This window comes from Mya arenaria, chromosome 9 (assembly GCF_026914265.1).
Source record: "Mya arenaria isolate MELC-2E11 chromosome 9, ASM2691426v1".
In the NCBI taxonomy this organism is placed as follows: Eukaryota; Metazoa; Mollusca; class Bivalvia; order Myida; family Myidae; genus Mya; species Mya arenaria.
In genome coordinates this window covers 26,440,394-26,452,480 of record NC_069130.1, presented here as the reverse complement: position 1 = coordinate 26,452,480, position 12,087 = coordinate 26,440,394, and positions in this window count along the sequence as shown.

The window sequence follows — 12,087 nt, the reverse complement described above, 5'->3', positions numbered from 1 at the left end:
ATATTCATTTCCAATTATAATGTATGTATGTAATGTAAGGTTTTAGAATTGTTTGTAAAATCATCGATTTGATTTAACCAGTATTTTTGATAATATAATACATTCAATACACATATATTATAGGCTTAGCAAGTAGACGGATTATCGAAGTTATCATGCTAGTTAAAATTATAATGTTATTAATTATGTGATTTCATATTGGCCTTGTTATTTGTCCGAGGTTAGCTGTATCGATATTTGCCTGAGCCCGATAGGGCGAAGGCAATACAGCTGACCGAGGACAAATAACTGAGTCAATATGAAATCACCTAATTAATAAGTATTTTATTAATTAACTATTACCATTTAAGTTAAAAACATTCTTATAACTAACATTCAGTTCACATTGAAGCTGTATTCAGCCCTTATCCATTCATGGTGTCAGTTTGCTTTTCTAGACTTGACTTTGCTGATTTTGACATTGCACATACTTGTGAATAAAGCACCGTACAGTGTAAGGAAGCATGTCTTTTCGTCTTAATTTCGTACATCGTTTGCTAAAACGTCAAATGCTTCACCTTCTGTGTCCATTTGTCGGTGTACAAAATCATAATAGTCGTAAAATCCACCAACGGGTTAAATACAACTGTAATATCAAACCATACAACGTGGTTCAAGTATTTACTAGGTTCAAATATTCCATATAGATTTATACGAAGCACAAAATTTTCAAAACAGTCGGAAAACGGAAAAAAATGGCTACTATTAAAATAATTCCCAGCATATTTTTCATATTAAGCGAGTTTCGACAGCCAATCAAAACGGAGGAAACTCATATTAGGCGAGTTTTGTGCATATTGGCCGAGTTTGGTCGATATTGAGCGAGTTCTGGCATATATTGTCTTCAATTGTCTGGTATTGGTACAGCATTTGTATTTGTATCTCGTCAAATACGTAATAGTTGATTAATAATAGTAAGTATGGATTAACAGGAATAAGGGCTACTAGCAATTCGAGTACACATTTATAGAATTGAGATATAACATGGTTGCGAAACAGTGGCTCCAGCTCTTTTAGGAGCTGTGTATAAAAAGGAGCCAATGACACTTCCGAGCTAGAGCAAAAGAACGGATATCATCGTAAAACGTAAGTATGACTCGTTATTTTATCTAATATCACAATTATGAGGGCTTATTTGAGAAATCGGGGAATGCAGTGCCATATGAATATGTTTAATCTTCACACGTATTTGGGTTATTTTGTAAAAATATTGTTTATGGAGTTATAAAACCGATTCTCCCATCAAACACATCAATGTTTACAAACGAAAGTAGAACATTTTCACCAATTTTCAGTTGAATTTCACTCAAGAAGCTTACATTTAAGATAAAGCCAGTATTATCGAGTGCTTTTATTTTGTCGGGAATAAAAATGACCGCCTGATTACCGAAGTAAGCATGTTTATACTCCTTTTCTGGGTTGAGCTGGAGCCAAAGCCAGGGAGCTTGAGCCAAAGCGTGGAGGCTGAGCCAATACGCAGTATAATCATACATTCAACTGGTCATTATTGGAATAGTTGCAGTTGTTTTATTTATAACTAGTATTAAGAAAGTGTTGTATTTTTTTTTAAATATATAATTATTTTTGATTATTAAATGAAATTCATCTGATAATGGGCGTTGCAATCTCAGAAATGTCGATGGAGCTAAACAATCCTTTCACAACATCTGTATAATTATATGGTTACTGTTTCTTGAACAGTCTTCTAACTCCAATCAGATTCCAAAATAAATGAATAGTAGTGGATGAAAGAAAAGTGTGTCATTTAACAAAGATTAAATAGACGAAAAACTGGTAAACTATGTGCTGAATTATATCTACTGACCGCTAGTACATCAATCGGATTGAATACGAGTAAGTGTTAATTTTCTTTTTTTCTGTACATTTGATTTATATTTGCTATATAAAAAAGAGGTACCCTTTTTACCGACATTAAACGCGAGTTTGGCTTAGATTAAGAGAAAACTAGTGTGAATTCTTACAATAATTCATTGTTTCCTGTACCTGCACACGATAATAAAGCTGCACTCTCACAGATAAACCGTTTTTACAACTTTTTTTTTCTTTTTTTTGTCATAATATAACACAACACAGGTTTGCTTTATTATTACGATAACATATTAACATTTTTTTATTAATTAATATAGGGTGATTACACCTTTTTGAGGTCGTTACCATCTGCAAAGGCCCGCAAAATGGTTTACAGCCCGACGAGTAGCGCGAGGGTTGTAAACCATTTGAAGGGCCTTTGCAGGTGGTAACAACCGCAAGAAGGTGTATTTACCATTATTGCATTAAATTACACACCATGAGTAACTTTTTTGTTGAAAAGCTGTTTAATGTCACGAAAATACAGAAACAGTTAGTTCAAAATAACCTCAATAACATGTACTTGTGTGACGTTACGAGTGATGTCACTGAAAAGGTTTTACATTAAGCCCGAATAGGGCTGCAAAAAAACTCGACAGTTTCATTTTTGTTTCAACGCCATTTTTTTCAGTGTTCAGTCGATTGAAAGGTGTTTTCTTTTTTAGTAATTTAATGGATTACCTGGATTATTTACACACAATACCTATCGGGTAATCGAAAAATTACCGATATATTCCTACTTTAACATTTATATGTTTTGGCAACTAATATAAACCGGGAAAAATTGAAAAATTGTCAAAATGTTCGGGACAAAATGTTCAGCATCTTCAGCATCTAACAGAAAAAAATATATTTGAAAACTATTTGTTCATTGCATACGAAGTAATAGAATCATGTCCATATAAGTCGTTTGTTCTGAATAAAATCAACAGAAATGACTAAAGTTGGGAGAAGTTAAACGTTTTAGACTTAATTTAGTCATGTTAGTGCTTTTAGAGCAAACAAATAGTCAAAACAACTGCAGAAAGTACTATCTAGTAAACACACATCAGCTTGCCAGGAAAAGATATTTCAGAAGGAAATATGTAAGTAATATGTGGTTTATTTCATTTCTTTAAAGTTTGTATAAAGCTATATATGCTGAAATATGTTTTAGTGCACTATTTGCATCTTTGACCCACTTTCGGTAAGAAACCAGGTCGCTCAGTCTCCATTGTTATGATGCGGGCTCTGGTAGAGCTTGTGTTAAACAAAAAAGCCGGGAATTAATGGCACGTGAATTTACTGAATAATGCACGTTTTTTACCGATAACGCCCGGGTAATTGCGTTTTAACACACCACGACAGTGGACCGAAAACACACATTTTATGCAATAATCGTTATTAATAAAGAATTTGGCGTTCGGAATTTGGCCGATCAAAACAGGCATTATCATACAGCGTATTGGCTCAGCCTCCATGCTTTGGCTCAAGCTCCCTGGCTTTGGCTCCAGCTCAACCCAGAAAAGGAGTATAAACATGCTTACTTCGGTAATCAGGCGGTCATTTTTATTCCCGACAAACTAAAAGCACTCGATAATACTGGCTTTATCTTAAATGTAAGCTTCTTGAGTGAAATTCAACTGAAAATTGGTGAAAATGTTCTACTTTCGTTTGTAAACATTGATGTGTTTGATGGGAGAATCGGTTTTATAACTCCATAAACAATATTTTTACAAAATAACCCAAATACGTGTGAAGATTAAACATATTTATATGGCACTGCATTCCCCGATTTCTCAAATAAGCCCTCATAATTGTGATATTAGATAAAATAACGAGTCATACTTACGTTTTACGATGATATCCGTTCTTTTGCTCTAGCTCGGAAGTGTCATTGGCTCCTTTTTATACACAGCTCCTAAAAGAGCTGGAGCCACTGTTTCGCAACCGTGTATAAGCAGAGATGCTTTTTCGAAATATATTTCAGAATTCATAGATAAAAAATAAATACATATTGATGATTAGGAGAGAATGAAAAAAACAAGGCATTGAGAAGTCGCTTAGACGAGGCTTAGAGGTGAAGGGTATGGTTGATTTGTAAAACCTTTGGTGTAAGCGATATGAATATGTACTAATTGGAAGCTAAGCTTGTTGAATAATACGAATTGTCTCCGAACAGTTTAAACTGCATAGTTATAGTATCAAAGGGTACTGAGAGTTTCAAACAACTCTTTTCTTTTGTTAGTACATGTTTATAAGTAATATAATAGCTCTCATGAAGTAAAATATTAATGATTAAGAAAGGATGGAGTGAGTATAGCGAAAACCCCATAGTTCGTCGAAAAGCATGAAAGAAGGTATGTTATCATGGGCAATGAGTGTCTTGGGAGTAGGAAATTGATAATGAATTTAATTAGTTAACCTTATGGCACGATCTAAATCCGGAACAATGACTCCACAAGCAATCTGACACACAGAAAGCATCTAGATAATAAGTTTCGAAACAATAATTACCAAGATGTTGTGTCATAAAGGTAAGAAAGCTGATAATGAATTTCATAGTTAATATTAATGCACGATCCAAATCCGGAACAAGACTCCTCAAGCAAGCTGACCCACAAGAAGCATCTATATAATTAGTTAAGTAACACTTGTCATCAGGAGTTTGTGTCACCATAAAGGAGGGTAAGGAAGCTTATAATGAATTTCATAATGTACCTGATGGTTTTTGGTCAACTAATTATATGAAATATTTTGTTTGCTATTGTTTTAATTCCTGACGTGTCTTTAATATGTCTTTATAGATCGTCTGCTCGTTCGCAGAATAAGATTTGGTCATAACTCAAACCCCGTTCAAGATATTCAACGAAACTTGGATAACATGTTGAAACAAAATATACGTACTTATTTAACAAGGCCCGATACTCCGACTCTGAGATTCATTTAGTTATGCCCCTTATTCTACTGAGTGTTGGCGTCCAATTCATGGCGCTCTTGTTTGATTTATTACATATGTCGCTGATATCTTAGGATCCGCGCACCTTTGACGTAACTGCGCCACCGGTTTCAGACGTGAACAAGTTTCTACTATACGTTTCAATGGGGCCACCATTCTTTACAAAAGCTAGTTAATGTCGCAGATAACTCAGGATCCGCTCATGAGGGGAAGTCAGGACCTATTTTGTTTCTTTGATGGTTATGTGGCAAAAAATGCGACAATCGGGGCACCTAGAACGTAATCCGGTCACCGGTTTTTGACGTCGAAAAGTTAACCAAGATTCTACTATACGTTTCAGTGGGCCACCGTACAGCAGATATCTCATGATCCGCGCATGGTGTGGGGTCATAGGGATAGAGTTGATCCAGTGTTATATACCAGTGTGTGTATTCCACGTGATAAATTACGTTATAGATGCTACGTCGGAAGGCAATATTTTGCTTCGAACGAAGACTTAAAACAAAAATAACTTCACCATTTCTTCACCATTTGCGATGAAACATAGCGCAGTCTACGCCTCTTAAGGAGCCCCGCCTTCGATCTTTTATCAGAGTTTGAGTGACAGTTGAGTTTCTTCAAACACTTCGACAAACCTTTTCACAATACGGCCGTCTGACGGAGCACTGTCAAAACATTATTTTGGAAACAGGTTTGTCGAAGTGTTTGATTCAACTATTTACCTTATCATACTTCGGTAAAAAGGCGGGGCTCTTTAAGCGGCATAGACTGCCCTTTGTTTTATTTAAAATGGTGTAGTAAAAGAAATGTTATCTTTGATTTAAGTCTTCATTTTAAGCAAAATATTGCCTTCCGACGTTGCATATATGACGTCATTTATCACGTGGTATACACACACTATATACACATGCACAACAAAACGAAAATCAAAAGTTTGTTTGCAGGAAACTGGCGATATAAGATTCAATACTTACTCACAACGTAGTAACAAAATATACTATAATGACAAATGACTGAACAAGTCATACAACACTATTATCTATTAAAATAGTTTCAAAGTATTCGCAGCATGTATGCTAAAATTTCATGATCTTGGTTTACCGCTCGTAATTAGAATGCGTTAGACAGTGAATGCAACATTAAACGCAAAAGAACAAATGTTTATACGTGTACACCAAATAAATAGTTAACATGACTCTGGATCTTTTTATGCAGGAAATGAACATATGTTTACATTGCAAAACGGCAAATTTTAAACGCGTTGACAATTCCTCACGAAATGTGTATGTTGTTTTTTTGTTCGTCAACACATGCAATCAATATTACATATATATATAGATAAGAAAAGTCCCCAACAACTTTGTGTTGCACATGAGATACAACAATATAAATGATGCAAATACTTAACAATAAATCAATACGTAAAATGTTTGTCATCGAACATTGTCTTTCCTATCTGTCTAACTGTCCTTTTAGCGAACATTTCCTGAATCATAGACAATCACCATTTTGTTGAATGATAGCAATAATACCATGGTTGTTTTTTTTTTTAACTTTAATGCTGAATGTGCGCTAAAGGTGTTGTCAAATCAAACCAATAACACAAAAAGCCTCACTTATGTCATAACTGTTATAATTACCTTTAATTTTGAGAAAATTTATTGTAAAGATATATGCATTTAAATCCAGTACTCCATTTTTTAATTATATCGTATTTAAAACGAACAATAGAACGTAGCCCTGCTGTGGCTAAAACCCACAACCTCTAGGATAAGACACAGACGCTGACCAGGGATCCATGGACGTACAACCAACTGACTTTCGCACCACCCTCAAAACAGAAATTCAAATTGTAAGAAATGTTTGCAGGGGTGATTGGGGGTAACCACCCAAGAAAGTTTGAACGATGTCTAGACCGAAATGTTGCATTTTTTCCAATATTGACATTAAAAGTAAACTTGGAATGTTACTAGAGTGTTAAATACCACGGTGGTTTCTTCAGTGAAACAAACGTGCTTAAAACAGTTTATACGATCAGCTTATCAATATCAACTTCATTACACTCAAACGTAACTAGGGACTATTAGTTTTATTTGTTTGACAAATACGTGTTATGTCGTAAACACTTGCTCTAAATGAAGAATTTAAGAAAAAGTATATAATTGGATTTGCGAAGTTGTTAGCAAAATACATCCTTGATAAAAGGTTAACTATCGTATACATATTGGCCGAGGCAGGTGAACTTCCGTTGGAAGCAGCCAAGATTGTACCCATCATTGTTGGAATAACAGCCGACAGCACGAACACAACAGACATGAGCGCCATCATTTTTGTAGTTTTAATTGTCCTTTTCCGCGATCTTTGGAAAGCAGCTGTATCAGCGTGATCATTTTTTTCAGAAGGCAATTCCCCTCGGTTTTCCCTCAACTTGAAAGCCACTTTTCCATAGCACACTGATGTTACGATGCAACATAATATTGCAATAAAGAGATATAGCGTGTATGCTACAATCTGAACTGTCTTTGTATTATTTTTAAATTGACAATACCCGTCCGAGCTGTCCGAATTTACGACAAATGAAGAGCTAGCCAACCCGAGTGATATAATAATAACTCCTCCTCCAAGGTACTTGGCGTGAGGGGCCAAAATGAAGTCTCGTTGTCCTGCCATTTTTCTGCCTCGCTCAACAGCAACAATGGCCATGATCAAGTTAGATGATAGAAAACATGTCGATAAAGTCGTGTACAGAATTGGACAATATATTGAAGGCACAAATGTGTTCCACACATAGGTATTGATTGCAATAAATGCTGGGGCGCAGATCAATAAGGAAGCCAAATCACAAAGCGCCAGGTAAAATATCATCCATTCAATAACGGACCGCTCTCGTAATCTGCGATGGATGTATATAACAAGCGAATTTCCAGGTACACCGAGTACAAATGCAAGACAAATCCACACTGTCAGTAAATGTTTACTCCATTCAGGTTATAACTTCTTGTACATCACTATTGTGTCCCGACATTTCACTATCTTGTCCTGAATGTCCTCTCGTTTCATTCATGTTGTCAACTTGACGACGAAAGTTTCTGGAATACCAATAGTCAGTGATGAAAGTTTTACCGCATATGTTTGTCGTATTGGCTTCGAAGGTGGGCAGTATGATGCGAGAACACGTAGTTCAATGTCATTGTATGCCTGTTTATAAGTCGGCGCCCTTCTATATTTGATATTTCTTTAGATTTATTGCTTTCAATAGTTTCCACGTTGCATAATAAAATATACTACTCAAAATTTGATAAGGATCACTTGATTAGTTATTTGTAACTACTTATTTAATTTCAAAGCATTAGTTTTACGGAAAACTGCATACCCACGAAATAAGGCTTTTTGGCATACATGTAACAACTTAAACATGTGGTCATTTCTTGTTTTTCGCTTCGTGTATTCGATTTTTGCTCGGATCATCTACCACATTGTGTTCAAAATGCCAAACAGAAGACGTTTAACTCCTGATGAAATGCATGTTGACATTGGAATGCTGGAGGCAGGGTTGTCTCAGAGGACTGTGGCAGAACACCTGAATGTGTCACAAAGTGTAGTTTGCATGATGTGGAATCGTTATCAAACGAATGGAAATGCTCAACATCGACATGGTGGTGGTCGTGCAAAGGCTACATCTGACGTTCAGGATCGTTACATTACAGTTTTAGCCAGACGTAACCGCTTTCGTAGCGACACTTCGTTACGTAATGACTTCCAGAACGCCACAAACGTAAGAGTTTCAACGCAAACCATCAGAAATCGTTTGCATAGTGCTGGCTTGATGGCACGACGACCGGCAATTCGCATCCCATTGACCCGATACGACATCCAGGAGCGTTTGGACTGGGCACGTCAACACGTTGGATGGACGTTAAACTGATGGACCACAGTGCTTTTTACAGACGAGTCAAAGTTTTGTATTGACTTTACAGATCGACGTTCCAGAGTGTGGAGGGGACGTAATGAACGTTTTGCTCCTGTTTGTGTCGCCGAACATGACCGTTATGGCAAGGGCTCAGTCATGGTATGGGCCGGAATCAGCATGCACGGGAAAACAGTCTTACACGTAATTGAAAACGGTACGTTGACGGCTGTTCGTTATTGTAACGAGATCCTGGACGTTTATGTTCGACCGTATGCAGGTGCAATCGGTCCTGATTTCATTCTCATGGATGATAATGCGTGCCCACACAGAGCAAACATCACAAACCAATTTCTGAAAAATGCTACCATCGAGAGAAAGGACTGGCCAGCTCGTTCCCCCGACATGAACCCGATCAGCATGCCTGGAACATGCTTCAGAAAGCTGTTTCTGCTCGTCCGGTCCAGCCAACAACGGTTCATCAGCTCAGAACAGCGCTCCAGGAGGAGTGGGCCAGACTCCCTCAGCAATAGCTCCGGAGGCTTATTAGCAACATGCGGAGGCGATGTCAAGCTGTTATTGACACTCGTGGACATCACACACGCTACTAACATTGGTTTAAGAAAAGTTAAAAGATATTCTGTTGACTCCAAATTTGTTGACAACCTGATATATGCCTGCTTTTGACCCCTGTCATGTTTAGGAGTCCGTTACGCTTGAACGGAATTGGTTTGGTACTGATATCTTTTGAAACCTGAAACAATGCCATTTGATAACATTTAGTATTGTTATATCGTTTTCTTGAAATGCGTATGTACTTTATATTAAAAAAACATGATCCCTATCAAATTTTGAGTAGTATATGAAGTTTGGTATGTTTTATAAAACTTTACACTTTAATTGATAATGAAACCTTAAATTATAGTAGCCCTGCTTATCATTTTGAAAATTTTGATTTCAAATACCAACTCAATCATAACAACTCGGCCATCCCCGGCAAGCTTCAAGATATACAGGCCGAGGTGTTCCGATTGATACCAACTTCCGCCCAAATAAATGAAGATTTCACGGTGCTATTACAATATCCTATATGTAAACCTCCTACGCAGTCTCCCTTGGCGACAGCAAAAATGGCGAGTTTTGAAAAATTAACATTGAGCTCTATTGATTTTGAAAATGTCATTCGAAAGAATGAACTCCAGATAATTCCCTCTTAATGTATAGTATATCCTCGTTCTATATACTCATAAGAGTGAAATGTGTTACAAAAACTTATACAAAATATAAAGCAAGGAATTCACATTACATGCCGGTACAATTAGAAGGTTAATTGCATGCTATTGAAATCTAAGTATAAGACTATTGGCTCTATTTCTTCCAAAGAAACTTATGTATATTTTAGTTTTTACCGGAGGATAAGCTTGGATAAAAACATAATATCTATAATTCCGGGCTTAAACAATTGTAACAATATCATTAACCAAAATGTCCTTCGAAAATATGTACACCCAACATAAAGAAGTATTATCATTGAAATAATAACCATTTTTTGGTTATCTACATTCACGTTTTTCTTCTAATTTCATTGCGCCGATCTGATGCTATGCATCAGCTTTTTTCTTGTTGCTTTTGAAATAAAAACTACTATATTACGCCTCTCCAACAGTTATGGCTCAATGCCATTAGTCCCGAACAGGTCACGTGGTGACCCAATATTAACCCAATCATCTTTATATACAGTACCAATATGTATGTACTACCAAAATGGTGCCTGGTCTCTTTGTCAAGTGAATAAATGCAAACATTACCCAGATGGTGTTGGTGTCGCATTGTTAACAGGTTATCGGCGTATAAGTTACTTGATAAGTAAGGGACCCGATATGAGATATACGAGGCAAAGGAAGCCATATCGAGTGAGAGCAAAGCTCAAACCCGAAAATGGTATTTTGCCCCAGTTTATCCAAATATCACACTACCACCATGAGCGACGCAACGCCACTGGTCCAGAACTGGTCACGCAGTGACACAATATTCTTATTATATCGTACCAAATTGGCTTGTCCGTCCCATGAAACAAGATACAAGATTACACAAAAATCGTATATGCAAAACTAGAGAATTACCGAAAACTGACAAAACAGAACTTGTTTTTACATCGTTTTTCATTCAGACAATATTGGCATCACACACACTGTGTCAAAGGTCAAATGAATGTATGGTATCGTTAACACATAAATTTATTTTGGTAAAACATATGCAAATATATGATGATTCTGTCCAATACTTGTTTGCATTGCTAGCTGATAAAGCATAAAATAAATGCACATTCCTTTCATTATTATTATATTATTTTGTTTTTAGGAACCAGTGAAAAAACAGTGTTAATATCAATTTGATGGTTTCACTGCGAAGTAAGGAGTGAAAATGTCAACATTAAGAACTTTTCACTGCGAAGTAAGGAGTGAAAATGTCAACATTAAGAACTTTTTTGATCAAAGGTAGTAACTTCCCCTATAATATTTATAAAAACTAAAGTCATCACTTTGGAACCAGTAATTGTTGCCCAAAAATGTTTTGATATTAATAAAGTGGCAATTGTTCAAACAAAGATATTTTTTTGGAAATGAACATAACTTACCATTCATTAGGAAAATGGTAATCCTGATTTACAAACCTTTTCTTGAACTTGAATCTGAATGTTCGAACATTTGCTTTCGTACAAAACAATTTACAGACGAAAAGAACTGCTCGGACACTAATTCGATGTTATATCAAATATGTATTTTTTAACCGTATGACTTAGTAATATAAACTTCCATGAATATTTACATAACTGTCTTTTATCCCCAGACCGTATAGACTTGTCCACAACCATGCGTGATCTTCATTCCTTATCAGGAAAATTCTTGGAGCGATTCAGGCTGATCTCTGACATCAAGATGATTGTATGCCCATGACTCTAAAGAAATGCTTTAACTTTGAAAATGATTTTAAATCCAATACACTTTCGACCTTTCCGAATTTTCATTCGTAAAGGGCGATCAGTATTATTATGTATTCATGCTCGGTTTATTTTGAAAATACTTTCGTGCATTAACTATTAACATAAATTTATTAGTACAAGTTCATTAAAGAATGTTCATAAAATGTTTGCACAAAGCACGAAAAAGTAATTAACTATATTAAACTGTATAAAAGTAGCAAAGACATGTATTTCTTGTGATTAACTTTGTCAGGAGAATGTTACTTGATCTTAGCCGAAAAAAAGATAGACTTGGATATCTTCAGTTGTGGATTTTTTCATTCAAATTTGACATGTAATCACTCAGTACAC